Source organism: Nilaparvata lugens, chromosome 2 (assembly GCF_014356525.2).
Source record: "Nilaparvata lugens isolate BPH chromosome 2, ASM1435652v1, whole genome shotgun sequence".
Classification (NCBI taxonomy): Eukaryota; Metazoa; Arthropoda; class Insecta; order Hemiptera; family Delphacidae; genus Nilaparvata; species Nilaparvata lugens.
The window spans coordinates 31564044-31581196 of record NC_052505.1 but is presented as its reverse complement, the minus strand read 5'-3'; positions in this window follow the sequence as shown (position 1 = coordinate 31581196).

Here is a 17153-nt window from a genome sequence, read left to right as displayed (position 1 = left end):
CACTCTTTTCAATAAAATAGATGGATTACAAATATTTTTTGATGATGTCAAAATTGCTTCTCCTGATTTTACTACTCACATGAAACGTTTACATTCTTTCTTTAGTATGTGTCGTGAAAATGGTATCAGACTTAAATGGGAAAAATGTGAAATTCTCAAGTCTGAAATTACATATTTAGGATTCAAAATTGACAAAAATGGTATACATAAAACTGATGATAAGATTGCAGTTGTTAAAAATGCTAAACGTCCTACAAATGTCTCAGAATTGAAATCTTTTTTAGGCTTTGTTACTTACTATTCGAGATTCATACAGGGTATGGCTACAGTTCTTTCACCCCTTTACAACTTACTCAGAAAAAATACTACTTTTTCTTGGTCAAACGAATGTGAAACTGCATTTCAAACTGTAAAGAAAAATATTGGAACAAAACTAACTCTTGCGCATTTTGATGTGACAAAGCCTCTCATAGTGGCGACTGACGCAAGTGCATATGCAATTGGAGCTGTACTTTCTTGCTTAGATGATGAAGGGGTTGAAAGACCAATAATTTTTGCTAGTAGATGTCTTTCATCAGCAGAGCGTAATTATTCTCAGATTGATAAAGAGGCTCTTTCAATTTATTGGGGAGTGAAGAAATTTTTCAATTACTTGTTTGGTCGTCATTTCATGTTACTGACTGACCACAAACCATTACAAAGCATATTGAATGCTCATGCTACTACTCCTTCCATCAGTGCAACACGTTTACTGCATTATTCATTGTTTTTACAAGGTTTTGATTATACTATAAAATATCGTAAGACTACTGAACATATGAATGCTGATTTCTGCTCAAGATTTCCTTTTGAACAGGTAAATGACAATGCTATTGATGAGGTTCAAGTTGTGCAAATGAATCAAATAAATATTTTACCTATTACTAGAAAACAAATAGCTCAAGAAACTATTAAAGATCCGGACATGTGTAAATTACTCAGGCAGGTCCTAGGTACTGCAAATTCTGAATACAATAAAAATATTGCTGAATATTCGATTGAACAAGGTTGTATTATGAAAGGTCTAAGAGTCATGGTTCCAAAAGTTTTGCAATCAAAAGTTCTTGACGAATTACACCAGGGACACTTGGGAATTGTAAAAATGAAAGGTCTTGCAAGAAGTTATGTATATTGGCCAAATATTGATTCTGATATTGAACTTGTTACTAAGAATTGTATACATTGTGTTAAACACTCTAGACAACAATCTAATGTAAATTTGCATCCATGGCAGTTCCCTTCAGGCCCATGGCAACGATTACATGTAGATTTTGCAAATCCTTCTCCAGGAATTTGGTTATTGATAATTGTTGACAGTTATAGTAAATGGGTTGAAACTTACATAATGAAAACTCTTTCAAGCAAAGAAACAATTGAACACTTACGTGACTGTTTTGCTAGATTTGGGTTACCAGTTACTATTGTTTCTGATAATGGTACTCAATTTTCTTCTGGTGAATTTAAAAATTTTTGTCTTACTAATGGTATTAAGCATATTACTAGTGCTCCTTTCTTTCCCGTTTCCAATGGGCAGGCAGAACGGTGTGTACAAACTGTCAAAGCAGGATTAATCAAATGTTGTGAAGGTATGATTAATAATGAAAAATTACGATTCAAATTGAACAATTTCTTGATGAGCTATAGAAAAGCTCCACATGCTACTACTGGAGAAAGTCCATGTAACTTACTCATGAAGAGAAATATTCGTTCTAGATTAGACTTGATGTTACCTAATATTACAGATAAGGTTGTTGAGGCACAACGAAATGATGTACAAAGACATGCAATGAAAGAATTTCTTGCTTTTGTTCTGCTTTGCGTTGATTGCGTTGTAGGCCTACTGTATGTCCATTACTGATGTTCTTTTATACACTACTATTGATTATAATAAATGAAGTTTAATAATGATTTGTGTGTGCTGACTAACTACCAGAACCGACTTAACAGTTTTATAATTTTTAGGAATGATATTTTACCTTGCATGAAAACCGGCATGACATTTGACAATGCTTTGAATCAGTCAGCTGCGTTCGAACTGTTTTAAAAACATCTGATCGATAGTAAACAAAGTGTAACCTCAAAATCAGTGAGCGATTCATAAATAATTTGTGCTTTATTCGCAAAATAATTATAATTTTATTGAATAATTTTCCTAGAAAAATATTCAGTACAGAACGGTACTCTTATCTAATATACAGCTATTGATAAGTAAGCTTTATCGCTCGGTCGCTAACTATTCCTTTAGCAAATTCTTTCATTTTAAAAGGTAATCACAATTTTTCTCTCTTTTCATGAGATCTATTTGAAAAATTCATCACATACCATAGGCACGGAATAAGCATAAAGTAGTGTTTCTTTCCTCTGTGCCATAGGCAAGGAAAGTATTGCTTTCCAAAAAATTAGGTTACCCTAATTTCAAGTTTTCTATACGATTCAAGGTCCCCTGAGTCCAAAAACATGATTTTTGGGTGTGTGTGTGTGTGTATGTCTGTGAACACACTAACTCTAATCTATTGGACAGGTTCTTAGGACATAGGCTAATCTATGCAATTATTGGAATATTTTTATCAGCTTCTGTTACCTAGCTAACAATAGGGCTTCAAAAGTCACTTTTTTGAGGCAGATGGAACACAACATACCCTACAAAAACTACTGGTCAGAAAAATTTGAGGAAAATAATATGCAAGTCTCCTCCTCAATATAGCAAAAATTATGTCAACTTTGTTTTTGAAAATCTGAAAAAAATTAAATTTTCATGCATTTTAAACTCCTTTTTCACATTCAATGTTCATTCTATAGACTGTAACGTTATTTTTGACATCACATATTGTGCCCTGCTTGGCCGCAGTCGGTAGAGCAAAGATTTTTTAATAGATTTACTATTTTTGTGACTCTTGAAAGAAAAATACCACCAGTTTCTTACCAGCTCTTCTAGGAGCTCAAACAATTCACTGCTTTCAATGGCTTCAAACGTCGGCCGCTTTAACAGTTCACAGTTCTTATGACTGATTTGGTTGACTCCACAAATAGAGATGCAGGAGAGGTAGATAGATATAAGGGCTCTGATTTTTGTACTAGACAATATGGTATCGTCACCAATGCCACCCGCCACCATCCGACAAAGTGGTCAGCAATGTAAGATGATACTGAGTGGAATCAAAGGCGATACTCATCTATCAGAATACCTTATAAATGCTATTAATTTGTATTGCTGCTGCAACTTAATACTATGACCCTCGAGTTCTTCCAAATCGGAGGCGATAGTTCTGAATAATTTACGTAAATCTTGAGAATGTAATATTTCCAAAGATTTAATAATCAATGCTGTATATCGCTGATTTATCCAACTTATTCGGTGAAGAATATAGTTGATAATTTAAATAATACGTCAATACTGGTAATAAAATAGACTATAACAAGATTGGTCATGCATGAAGATAGGATCATAAATAAAGGGTAAACCATTCAACAAACATAAAAAATATAATTACATGAAATATCAACGAGCAACAATAAAAAATAGAGCAACAAATATAAAAATAATATGAGAAAATATATATAGTAGAAAATATCACAGATAGCTCTCTAAAAGATTTACTTTGCTTATTAGCATCAATTAATATCATGTGCTTCTTTAATCAGCATATATACTTTCAACTTATACAGCTCAGTTGTCGACTTGCTGTTGCTTGTCGAATAAAACATATAAATCTTACTTCCAATAAATATGAAAAATATAAATATTAAAATAGGGTATATATAAATATAGATGAGTAGCCTAATATCAAAGACGGACAGTCATCTGACTTCCTGGTCAAAATTCAACTAACTATTATTGATTCTTATAGTATTTTTGGCGCTCTTTCCAATGGTGCATTCCATTTCGATCAAAAACGTCTTCTCATAATATGCTATTCCCATCCATGTTTTCCAACATCTGTTTCAAAAATGGACAGCTGTTAGTAATGCTTCATTTCAAACACGGACACCTGTAGATACGAAGATGAAGAACCAATGAGCAAGGAGTATCAGATCATGTGACCAACAAAACTGTCATGGCGTATACATGTGTTTACTGCAAAGATAGTAAAGGAGGTATCGACTTATAGTTTGCTATTTTTAATAAATTTAAATGCATTTTCAGTAATAATTTACGTTAATATGGAGCAGGAAATATTACCAGTTAATCCAGAAAGTGGTCACAAGAAAAAATCACAGCCAGAGAAATGGAAAAGAAACACAGAAAAGAGAAAAAAGTAAGCATAACCCAGCTCATACACTATCATATTGTTATTACTCACATTCAAACTCAATTTCTAAATTATTATTCACAGTGAGAACTAATCTTCATATCAGTAAATTATAAGAAATTAATTCTTAATCAGTTCATAATGTTTTCATTATGTACTATGCTGTGACTTTTTAAAGAATTTTCAATTTGAAGACCTACCTGTCAATACTGAATTTGTAAGCTCAATTGTCATTACTCTTCCTGTTTTAAATCATTATGTGATCAAATAAGAACGTAATACTCAGTAAAAAGTATTGTCCATATGAGAGAAAAGATAACATTTTATTATATAACCTAGATAAAATTCAACAAAAATATTCTTATTATCTAGCCTACTAGCCTATGATGGTACTTTATGGTTTCTAGTATTAACCACTGAAAGGTATACAGCAGATTCCAGCTAATTTGGCAGAAATTGGTATTATGTTATGTCAGGACAGTCTGTGAACAGTCTTTGAGAGCATATTGGTTCATCTCTGGTGTTATTCTCGACTCAATACAGTCTTGCAGACCACTTGCAGACTGTCCTGGCAGAGCTGAGAACAGAAAACAGTATCCTGACATCTACTAATTCAGGTGAAGTTTGCTATACAGGTACCGGTACTACTCTTGTTTGTAATCTATCTAAAAAATTTCTGTGTTTCTCTGTTGCAGGTATAGTGCTAAAGGACTACCCGACATGCAATCACAGGGTTGGCTTTCAATGTACTTTGCTGACAATGCGTGATGTGAAAGATTTTCATGCTGCTTTTAATTCAATCCCGGAGAAAGGTAAGCAGGACTCTTTTATCCTGAAATACTGCCGTGCAGAGCAACCGAATCCAAGAAGAAAAGTGAAATTACCAGTCAAGGGCAAATCTACAATTTATGAATACACCATTGTGAACCAAGCTGGGAACAATCTGAAAGTTTGCCGAAATACTTTCCTCAATGTATTGAACATTACCAAACATCGAGTTATTGGTGTATTTACAAAGTTCAAGAACGGTATTAACCATGTTCCAGTTGAGACTAGGGGTGGGAATCACAAGGAAGCTAAATTTGCTAGTAAAAGAGAGGCAGTTATGTCTTTAATCAGTTCCTTGAAGGCTTGTGAATTACATTATGCAAGGGAGAAAAGTACACACATTTATCTACCCTCAGAGCTATCTGTGAAGAAATTATGGACAATGTTTAATAATGATAAGCCTGATAATGAACAAGTGACAGAGTGTTTTTTTAGAAAAGTTTTCTGTGTTAACTTCAACATAGGATTCTCAGCACCTGCTGTAGACGAGTGCAGTACATGCATTGAGCTTACTCAAAGAATCTCTATTGAGAAAAACGATGCTCAGAAATCTGAATTGCAATTTAAATTAAAACTGCATAAGAAGCAAGCTAATCGGTTTTTTGACCATCTGCGAGAGAAACCACCAGGTTGTGCTATTTTTTCATTCGACTGCCAAAAAAACCTGGTACTTCCCAAAGTAGGTGACCAAATTGCTTACTATACCCGTCAACTGTATTGCTACAACTTGTCTGTTGTAAGAGGATTATCAACTGACTCATTGAAACGTGACAATGTTTCAATTTATTCATGGACTGAGAATGAGGCAAAGAAGTCTTCCAGTGAAGTTGCATCCATTGTATATAATGAGCTAACAACAACTGATCTGTCTGATTGTAATTCTATTTGACTGGTTGCAGATGGATGCGCAGGTCAAAATAAAAATGTAATTGTTGTGACAATGTGCATGAAGTGGCTTGCAACTGATGCGCCAGAGTCAATAAAAGATTTGGAAATAATTTACCCTGTCACTGGTCATTCACTCATGCCAGCTGATAGAGTATTTGGCCTGCTGGAGAAAGAATTCAAAAAGAAACAGAATTTCATTCGTAAAGAGGAATATCATGAAATCTTCAAGAAGTATGGGAAATTGAAGCTGGTTGAAAAAGATTGGAAACTACTTAATTGGAGAGAGCAGGCAATCCAGCATGTCAAATCGGCAAGTCAACTTCATTTCCAAATTTCTAAATGCAGACGCATCATCCTATGGAAAACAAAGTCAGGAAATGTGACTGTCCGAGGAGAAATTGGATATGGTTTATTGACTGGAAGAGAGAGACCCATTATTAAAGTGAATCATTCTATTGCTGATATAAATCCAACAGTCATGTCTGTCGGTGTTCCATTGAAGCCTGAAAAGTTAACAGATGTTGCTAAACTACTAGAGAAACATTTTGGAAATAATTGGAGAAGCCTGGAGACACTTCAGTGGTATGTCAATGTGATTGATGCGGATAGCGGATTTCAAGATGAGAACACAGCAAATAATAATGAGTGTGAGTGCATTGAATTGCAAGATAATGACAATGTCGATGATGGGAGAATTGTGACAATACACCTAAATAATTAACATGAAATAATTTAATAACATAAATAATTTACATTCTCGATTTTTTCTTAATAAAAATATTCAATTTTTATATCAATTTATTTAATTTTTGTATTACCTAAAACCTAATTAATAAAATACCAGTCATGCGTTATACATGATACCAGCCATACCAGTGATGAGTGTTAAAAGAAAGTTTTAAACTATATGATATTGAAAAAAGTTTTAATTATAAGCATTATTATAGATATGACTATATTTTCAGAACCTCTCTTTTATTCAATAATATTAATTCATAGGCAAAAACAATGATGAATACTATGATGAATGACAAGAGTCTTGTCGAGATGGATTAGTTTCAAAAACAGACATTTGTAATACAATTCACATCAAAAACGGACTTCTGCCACTTTTTGTTTCAAAAATGGACATCTGTATTTTTCAAGTGGAAATACAGCTGTATATTTAATATATTGATGTTTGATGCTATAACATATGATTCCATTGGCTCTAAATTTTAAGGAGAAAAATATATATCATAGTTGAAGAGAATAGTATTTCAGGAGAGATATGTAGCTGTGGTGGAATCTCACCAAAACTGCAGATGTCTTTGATATTAGGCAACTCAGATATATCTCAGGGCTGGTTTGGCCTCTGGTGAAAATCAGATAAATCAATTTATCTTATGAACATGAGCTTCATAAAACTTCTGATAAATTACTGATAAAAAGATATATGGGTGAGCATATAATTATAATAAATCAAATATTAATAAATATTCCATCTGTGCATATTTAAATAGTTAATCTCATAAATAGTTCCTAAGAATATTCCCTTTACGTTTTAAGACTTGCACAAGTTTTGATATTACTTTTAATATTTAAATAACCCTTTGACAAGCTAGCTTTATTTAATTGTGATTATTCCTAGCACTGAGGGCCCTCCTTAATAACTTTTACAAAAGAACTCACATGTCAATTTTTCACAATTATGATGGTGATCCGGATTCATTCCGATGTCCTAGGCCTTTTCTGGTGGGCTGCTGTTGTCTTCTCCTATGGGACTATTCAAATTTAATGACTCATGTCATACTATGACCTCACTGAGTCTTATGAAATTTAATTTTTAATTAAAAACAACTTTAAAATTTATTTAAAAAGGGATCTAATCTTTTGCTCTATAAATTGGTGGATGTCCCTGGTGACCTCTGGCAAGCAAGTGGTTATGGATCTCTCCTATTCTATTACAACCATACTTCCAACTTTTTAATTTACATAAAATTAAAATATCCTTTCTCATTGGTGGATTTTAAATACTCCACTATGACGTAATTCAAAAATGTCAAATAGTCCAAACAACAATAACATATTTCTATCCAAAGAGTGAATATTCTAGTCTTAAACTTTTATTTTACATTAGTTACCATACATAAATCTATATGTTCTATAAAGATTACAATTTCTTATTATTTATATAAATAATATGTGTATATTTTAAATTAATTCGCTTTTACTGCCAGTCAAATACTGCATTGTGATTGGTACATCCCAAAACTGCATCATGTATCCATGCACTGAATAAAGTTACATCCCATTTCCTTCATCTTTTTATTTTGTTTTTTATATTTTGTTCATGCTCGTTTGATATGATAAATATCTTTGTGTTCTCTAAAACGCTTTTTGATTACATTGATTTGGCATGCTTGCTTACTAAACCCTCTGATCATAGTCCAAGCGAATGCTATTTTTATGCAACTGATTTGCCACAAGGTGTCTGGCTAATTCTCAAAATATACGACTCGACCAATTACTATAAGGTCGCCGACTAGTAAATACCAAAGAATCTAACCTCAAAATATTATATATTTTATATTATTAAATAAATAGCAATAATACTTTTATTTTCATTTGGCTGATCAGAATCATAGCCTTGAGAGCCGTTATTATCTTATCTAGACCGTTGACACCGTATCTGGTGATAACAATACAGCTGCTTGTCCGAGACCTATCAATTTCCTTTCATTTCAAGATTTTGAGGAAAATCCAAATTATATTCTTACAAGACTTCAAATTCATAGCAAATTGTAGCGCTGTTCTTAATGAATAAAGTTGATGCTTAAACTTCTTTTATAGACACAATAATAACCGCTGGTATGTGTACCTTTAAAGCATGGTTTTATGCCTGCTATGCTTGGGCAGCAAGTGAATAGTACAACTGGAGCGATTTAGGGGAATTAGTTTGTCTCTAGAGCTAAGCGCTCCACGATAACCAATTGACTTGAACTTTCAAACTTAAGGTACTTGTACCATGAGGATCCAACTATAAGAAATTCAATAAAATTCAATTCTAGATGGCTGAAAAAATGGCGGATTTTTACCAAAAAAACATGCTTTTCACGGTTTTCTCGAAAACGGCTCTAACGGTTTTCTTCAAATTCATACAATGGGTAGCTATTTATAAGCCCTATCAACTGACATAAGTCTCATTTCTGAGAAAAATGGAGGAGCTTCGTATTATTCTTGAGAAAAATGGTGAATAATTACTAAAAAAACATGTTTTTCATGGTTTTCTAGAAAACGGCTCTAATGATTTTCTTCAAATTTATACCATGGATAGCTATTTTATAAGCCCTATCAACTGACATGAGTCTCATTTCTGGGAAAATTGCAGGAGCTCCGTAATATTCTTGAGAAAAATGCCGGTAATTACTAAAAAACCATGTTTTTCACGATTTTCTCAAAAATGACTTTTCGGATTTTTTTTCAAATTCATACACTGTATAGTTATTTATCAGCTCTATCAACTGGCATGAGTCTTTTCCCTGAGAAACCAATGGGGGATCCACCCCATCCTTGAGAAATTGACTTTGTAACCTCATTCTCATGCATGAGGTAGGTAGGTAGGTAGAGCAGTTTATAAAAAGGACACATAGTCGAGATATTTAATCTGTAGAACAGTTGTTCTGACGACTTTCAAAAAAATCATCAAATTTCACAATATTTACACAAAGGAAAAAGTACTCTGAAAACAATGATAATATACACATACAGTAGTCTAATCGTAGTTTCAAATATGTTGCCGCCAATCGTCATTATGTTATTCCCCTAACCTAAATTATTCTCGTTCAAAAATGAGGCTTACAGTACAGTTCAATGAGCAAGGAAAGTTGTGTGAGTGTACCACACCAGATTTTTTATTATTAATATCAATCTTCTATATATATAAAAGCGAAATGGCACTCACTCACTGACTGACTGACTCACTCACTCACTCACTCGCAGAACTAAAAATCTACCGGACCAAAAACGTTCAAATTTGGTAGGTATGTTTAGCCCTTTAGAGGCGCACTAAGAACGGATTTGGAAAAATTTCCAAAGATACGCCCAAAATCTGCGTTTTTTAGCGCTATCCCAGCTTTATCGAGAACAAATGAACAGAAAATGTTCAAATTTGGTACAGCTCAGCTAGGGTGTAATAATGTTGTGTTAGAAGGAATTTGCAAAAACGTCAAAGATACGCCCAAAATTAGCGTTTTTCCAGCATGTTTTTGCTTTATCTCAGATTTATCGAGAACAAATGAACAGAAAATGTTCAAATTTGGTACAGCTCAGCTAGGGTAGCCTATAATAATGTTGTCAGAAGAAATTCGAAAAAACGCCAAAGTTAGCCCAAAATTAGCGTTTTTTGCGTTTTCTCAGTTCTTTCATCAAGTAATAGACAGAAAATGTCAAAATTTTAGACAGAGGATTAGGTAGGGTCTAAAAATGTTGTTTTGAGGTGACTTTAATATTTCATCAAAGATACGCCCAAAATCAGCATTTTTCTCAGATTTTCTGCATTATCTCAGTACGGTACTTTGACTTTCTGATGGAATGAAGCATGCTCAAATGAAACATGCATGCGCACGAAGTGAGCCCGCCTATCTCATTTCTGGACGATCCAGTCGGGGGTCCAGGGGGCGGAGCCCCCTTGTTAGACAGATATGGCGAGCGAAACGAGCCTGATGGCTAGTAGATAAATAAAACAAAGTTCTAGAAATAGTTTTTATAGAACTTGATTAAACTAAAACTTTTAATTTTCAATTTTTTTTTCAATTCAAATGTAAAAATGTAAAAAATGTAAAAACCCATGTAAAAAATATCCAATGATTGAAATCAAAGTTTGTATGCATTCGTATTCTCGGAATGAACATTCTACATAGATAAATAATATTGTTTTTTTCATTGATTTCACTGCAATTGCTCAAGTACTATATGGTACTATCCATATTGAAGAATCAATAGTATCGCGCATCATGCTACTTAAATTTTGCTAAGCGGTTCTGAGCCTAAAATCATAGAGAAACAATTTTAGCATAAGTAGATATCCCAAGGTATAGGGCGTTTATGTCGCAACTTTTACTGTTATCTCAAGCTGATAGTCCACTTACCCTAGTTCTTTCCTGTGAAGCTTTATGACACTGATAGTCTCTCATACTGTGCCACTCCTACACTCTTCCTCAGTGAAAACAGTAAAAATCGACAATAATCAACAGTAATCGGCTTGAAATAACAGTAAAATTTGTGACATAAACGCCCTATACCTTGGGATATCTACTTATGCTATTGTTTCTCTTTGCTATAATATATGAGCAAAGTTTATAGAAGAAGGTCTATAGACAGGTCCACGTTATAATTTTGCACAAGTGTGCAACAAGTGTGCAAAGTGACAGTTTGCTGCACTGAAAGAAATGTTTACGCCCGAGCCGTAGGCGAGGGCAGAATGGCTTCTTGAGTGCAACAGAGGAACTTTGCGCATGTATTTCAAATTAAATTTTTCCTACAGTTACCATTGAATATGAAAAGTGAATAATTATGGGTAAAATGATGGCTGAAATCCATCAAATGTTTGTGTGTGTGATGCTGTTATTAATGAACTTAATTCATTTAAAAATTAATAATCCAATTGAAGTTGAAAATTCTCAGCCAAAGTTCTCATTTTTATTCATTCAAGAATCAGAAAAAATACAGATAGAACAAAAAATTCGCATTCAAAATACACGCCAACAGCTGATTGGGATGGCTGCAAGATGGCTGAACCGACAAGCGCGCGACCTAGCGGGAAGAATCGTACCTAAGTTTGTTTCATCCAGCTAGAAAGTACTGAAACAGGATTCAGAAATTTAGACTTTTGCTCAAATTACCGAGAAAAATGCTCAAAGTAAACTGAAAAATATTTATAAAAATAACATAGACAACAGAGAATATTTATTGTAGTATTCTTATGTTTTTATTTTTTTTATTTATATGGTTATTGAACAGTAATCATTTAACCTCAAAATTCGAATTTTTAATGTATATTTGCTACTTTTCTCATTGCTTGCAATTGAAATAATAATTATCAATAGAAAAGAACTATTATTTATTATTAAATGATGAGAATTCGTAAATGATGATTATTTAATTATGATTTAGATTAACATTATCTTGTTTTGGATTTCTAGATTGGGATTTTATCATAAATGTAGGGTACCGGTAGTCATTGAAATGATTCTCATCTAAATCCAATCCAACCACAGTCATTGTTACCAACTTAATTTTTGTTTTCGTGCACTAATCCTCCATATAACCTACCAACTATTTTGTGTTGTCATGATGCAAATCTGGAGTACGCAAAATAATACTTTGCGCACTAGAGCGGAAAATTGATTCTTTGCGTTCTGTAATCAGTGCAGGAATGGCCACTTTCAAAGGAATCTGTGGGAAAATATATTTTCTTGATAAATAAAATATAATTAAGTTATTTCAAACAAAAATAAACAGTTGTTATTATATACATTAGATATACCGGTATCAGGAATCCTCTAAAGAAGGCAGTGGCAAGGCAGAGAATCGGCAACGCTGTCTCCTATCTTCCTTCACTGCCATTATAACGTCGACCTCACTATATAAAGGATAGCTGATAACGGTTATGACGATGTTACATTATAACTGGTAATTCTTGTTCAATAATCAATGCTATTTTATTTGTCAAGAGAATTTATTTTTTCGATTATTAAATAATGAATTTTCATAATTGATATTTGATATTATGTTATATTTTGTTCATTATTTATATTTATATATTCTTGAAAAACGATCCACGTTTAAATGGCAGTGAAGAAAGATAGGAGATAGCGTTGCCAATTCTCTGCCTTGCCACTGCCTTCTATAGAGGATAGCTGATACGAGTGTATTACTCATGGTGTTATTTGCTTTGTCGAATGATGGAGAAGGATAGTAGTAACACTAATGATAATAAAATACTGTCATTATAATGTGTATCTCACTGTAGTAAACAAACTTTAAAACTGGTAAACTATTTATATTATAGATACCGGTAGCCAGTAGCTTACAAAGCTTAGATGGAGTGAGCATCACTGTTTTAGCTTTCTTCTCTTCCTATTATTTTCCTCTTCTCTCCAACTCAACATATAGACCACCGTGTTGAGGTATTGTCATAATATAGCCTAAACTCCTTATCACATCTGTGGTTCATGTCTATGCCTGCCTCCCCTATGGTAGGGTTTATTAACACTATACACTATTAAAAATAATGATAATTCCAGTTGTGAGCCTTGTGACTACCGGTATTTAAATACAGTTTAGACAGAGAGGGTAACACTGAAGAATTTGGTGCTGCTGTCATGGATTTGGGATAATCCTGAATGATTTAGAGCTCCTTTCAAAGGTCACGGTCTTTCTAATATCAAAGGTGCCCGGAATGATTATTAAAGTAGGTACGGTCAATAGGCCTTTATCCTATTATATTAAGCGAGCAATTTCTGTATTTATAGGCCTATATCTGGTTATTTTTATATCTGGCTATTTTTATATCTGGTTATTTATGTTTACCGGATCTCGGAAACGGCTCTAACGATTTTCACGAAATTTGGAACATAGTAGGTTTATGATATATAGATTCGATTGCTCTAGGTCTCATCCTTGGGAAAACACGCTGAACGACATTAAAAGGATAAATCATCCTTGGCTAAAACAGCTGTGGATAGTAAAAAAGTGAGTATGTGAAAAAGCAAAATATCGCATCCCCGAGATTCATAAGATGACGTATAGCCAGCTGTGAAATATAAGCACGATCATTTTAGAGAATTGTGTTCTGTTCAGGGGTGCCCACAAGGGGGGGGCATGGCGCAATTTGCGCCATCAACATTTTTGGGGGGGGCATGATTTTTTTTATATTTTATGTCAACATTTTGAATCATGGCTAAAAAATCAAGGTATTAAATAGAGATATCCTAATGTAGTTAATTTTAATACTTCTTCCCACCTTTACAATGTTATATTCTGCAAAGTGTAACTCAATATAAAGCATAAAAAATACAATTGATAATAATATCTTGTATGCAGGAATTTTAGTAATTTTAAGCCTATGAGTTTGAAGGTAAATCTTTGAAAAAAATAAATTATAACTTCATCATCCACTATTATTCTGATTTCCTTTGTTTAATTTTAATTTTTAATGGTCCTGTGTTTGAGTTTCCTTGCTGTTGCAACTTAATTTTCTTAAAAGCACAATGATAAGTTAAATGTAATGTACATTTTAATCTAATAATCATTTTAATTTCGAAGGCGTTTTATGATGATATTAATGTCTCTGAAATGGGAATGCAATTATAAACAACATTGCAAACTAAAAGAATCTCCTCTTTTATGTGAGATGAATGATTTTTGTAAAAATATAATCGTGAAGTAAGATACGTTTGATTCAAAAAATCAAGAATTTTGGATATTTTTCTCATTTTTACAGTCTCGACAGTTTTTCGATATAAACAGTGATGCAAGATCAATTTATGGCAACTCAGCTTATAGAGCATGAAATTTTCTCTCATTTAAGACCAATCGCAAGCTTCTATCATGTGTTGTACTCATTTTAGAGACTCTTTAATAACAGTAAAATCGCAAGAAAAATGAGAAAATAAAGATCATCATTCAATTGGCTGTAACTTTTTAACGGCATTGAAAACAGAAGTATATTTCATGGGAGTGAAAAGAGGAGAAAATTCATCACAACCTCCACTACTTTCTGGATTTTTTATCTGAAGTGTTCCACAAGATACGCAACGTTGCATATGCGAGACTGTGAAAATGGGGGAAATATCACAAATTTCTCGCACATTCAAAGTTGCGTATCTTGTGGAACACTTCAGATAAAAAATCAAAAAAGTAGTCCTGCGCGACCAGTCAATTCATTGGAAATAAAATCTTATTATCTTTAATATTATATAGAGAATGCTTTATCTCGATAAATTCAAGGTTCTCGAGATTGAATGGAAAACTTAAAAAAGTCCAAAATTTTGGGGGTGAAGTCGCCCTCTGGCGTGTGAGCAAATTTCAGATTAGAATTTAGCGCCCCAAAATACAGATAGAACGATCGAAAAAAATGCTTTCGGGGCTGTTTCCTGAAAAACGACCATTTGACTGGACTATAAGTTGTTATCCTATTATATTAAGCGAGCAATTTCTGTATATCTGTTTGTATTTTTCTATTCTAATATCTGATATCTGGCTATCTGGTTATATGGTTATTTATGTTCAACGGATCTCGAAAACGGCTCTAACGATTTTCACGAAATTCGGAATATAGTAGGTTTATGATATCAAAATTCGATTGCACTAGGTCTCATCCCTGAGAAAACTCCCTGAAGGACATGAAAAGGATAATTCATCCTTGGAAAAACAGATGATGATTTCGTCGTCTGTCGATAACAGAAGATGCGTGTGCCTGTGTGGGAGATCAGCTGTGTAATCAATTAGCTCATCGTATCTCGCGAGAAATCTAGAAATTTTAATTCACTCGATCAAAATACAGTAATCTGATTTGTTGACATGAGATGGTATATATCATAATATTCAAAGTTAATCATTATTTTACAGCTCTAAGTGATTAGTGAGTGTTATTTTGTTATTCAATTTGGTATGTAAACAATCTAAATTAGAACTTTTATGTTTTCAAATATTTGGACTGAAAATTTCACTTGAATTCAAGTCTATGAAACATAACCTACTTTTTGGAAGATTAAATATTCCAACTATAAATTTTATAGTGAATAAATAAAAATTCGAGGAAGAAACAGTTTTGGGCTGTGCCTGTTAGTCCTTCCCCAATCATTTCAAAGAATTGAGTTCTGTTTATCAATGAATAAATAACGAGCAAAGCTTGGTGCCCCGATATTTGGTATTAATAGATAGAATTTACAAAATGTACTTGTTCAGATGATATCTTTATTCCAAAAACCAAACCATTTGAAGATACATTTTGTTCGACTTGTGTTATTATTTACTCCTGTAATGTTAAAAAGTAAATACTACCAACAACACAATATCAGTGACAACCTGTTCCAATTTATGATAAATATCGGGGCACCGAGCTCCGCTCTGGGTACCTACAAAAGCATATAAAAATTATTAAGAAAGAAGAAATTATAATAAATATTCATAGTTCATATAGAAAGGTTCTATCTAATCACAGTGGATTGAGATTAATTCGCAGAGGAATGCAAAAATTTTTCTCACAAAAGCATGTTAAATTTTAATCCTGATTAATTTCACGAGAACCAAATCACAGAAGACCATCTCAAAAAGATGGCTTATCTGATTGGTTCTACTGGAATTAATCAGGATTAAAATTTAACCGGCTTTTGTACAACTGCCACTAGGTACCTGATTGAATTAGGTACAAAAGTTCATCAGCTGAGTCATAATTTTGTCTGAGTCCCACACACATGCACTCGCTCACTCACTTCCACCATCAATAGACGACGAAATTATCAGCTGTTTTTCCAAGGATGAATAAATTCTTTTAATGTCCTTCAGCGAGTTTCCCTAGGGATGAGAACTAGTGCAATCGAATTTTTATATTATAAACATACTATGTTCTGAATTTCGTGAGAATCGTTAGAGCCGTTTTCGAGATCCGGTGAAATACAAACATATAACATCTAAACAGAAATTTCTCGTTTAATAGTATAGAATTTAGAATACCTAAACTTGCCGACATTATATATTGTATGAATAAAATCGTTCCAAATTTGTATGAATGTTCACCAAAATTGATATAAAAGAATATCAATGATATTATTATTCAACTTTTTATAAGTAACCTTTACATTTAAAAAGCAAAGCCTCCCTTACTTATACTTTAATATCCCATTAAAATATTTGTAATGTAGTTATTCCTGATGTAATGTAGTACTTTCCAGTCCTTCCGAACAAGAACGGGTGCACTGCTAGTCTCAAAAATAATATAAAAAAGATACTTTATTTCTATTTTAAAAGAGATAAGAAACGATGGTATATATTTTTACAATATTATGAAAACAGAAAGAATTCCTCACTATAACAAAGGTAGATAATGCCCTTTGGAAGATTAGAATGTAAGATGTGAATTTTATTGTCATACACTGACTAATG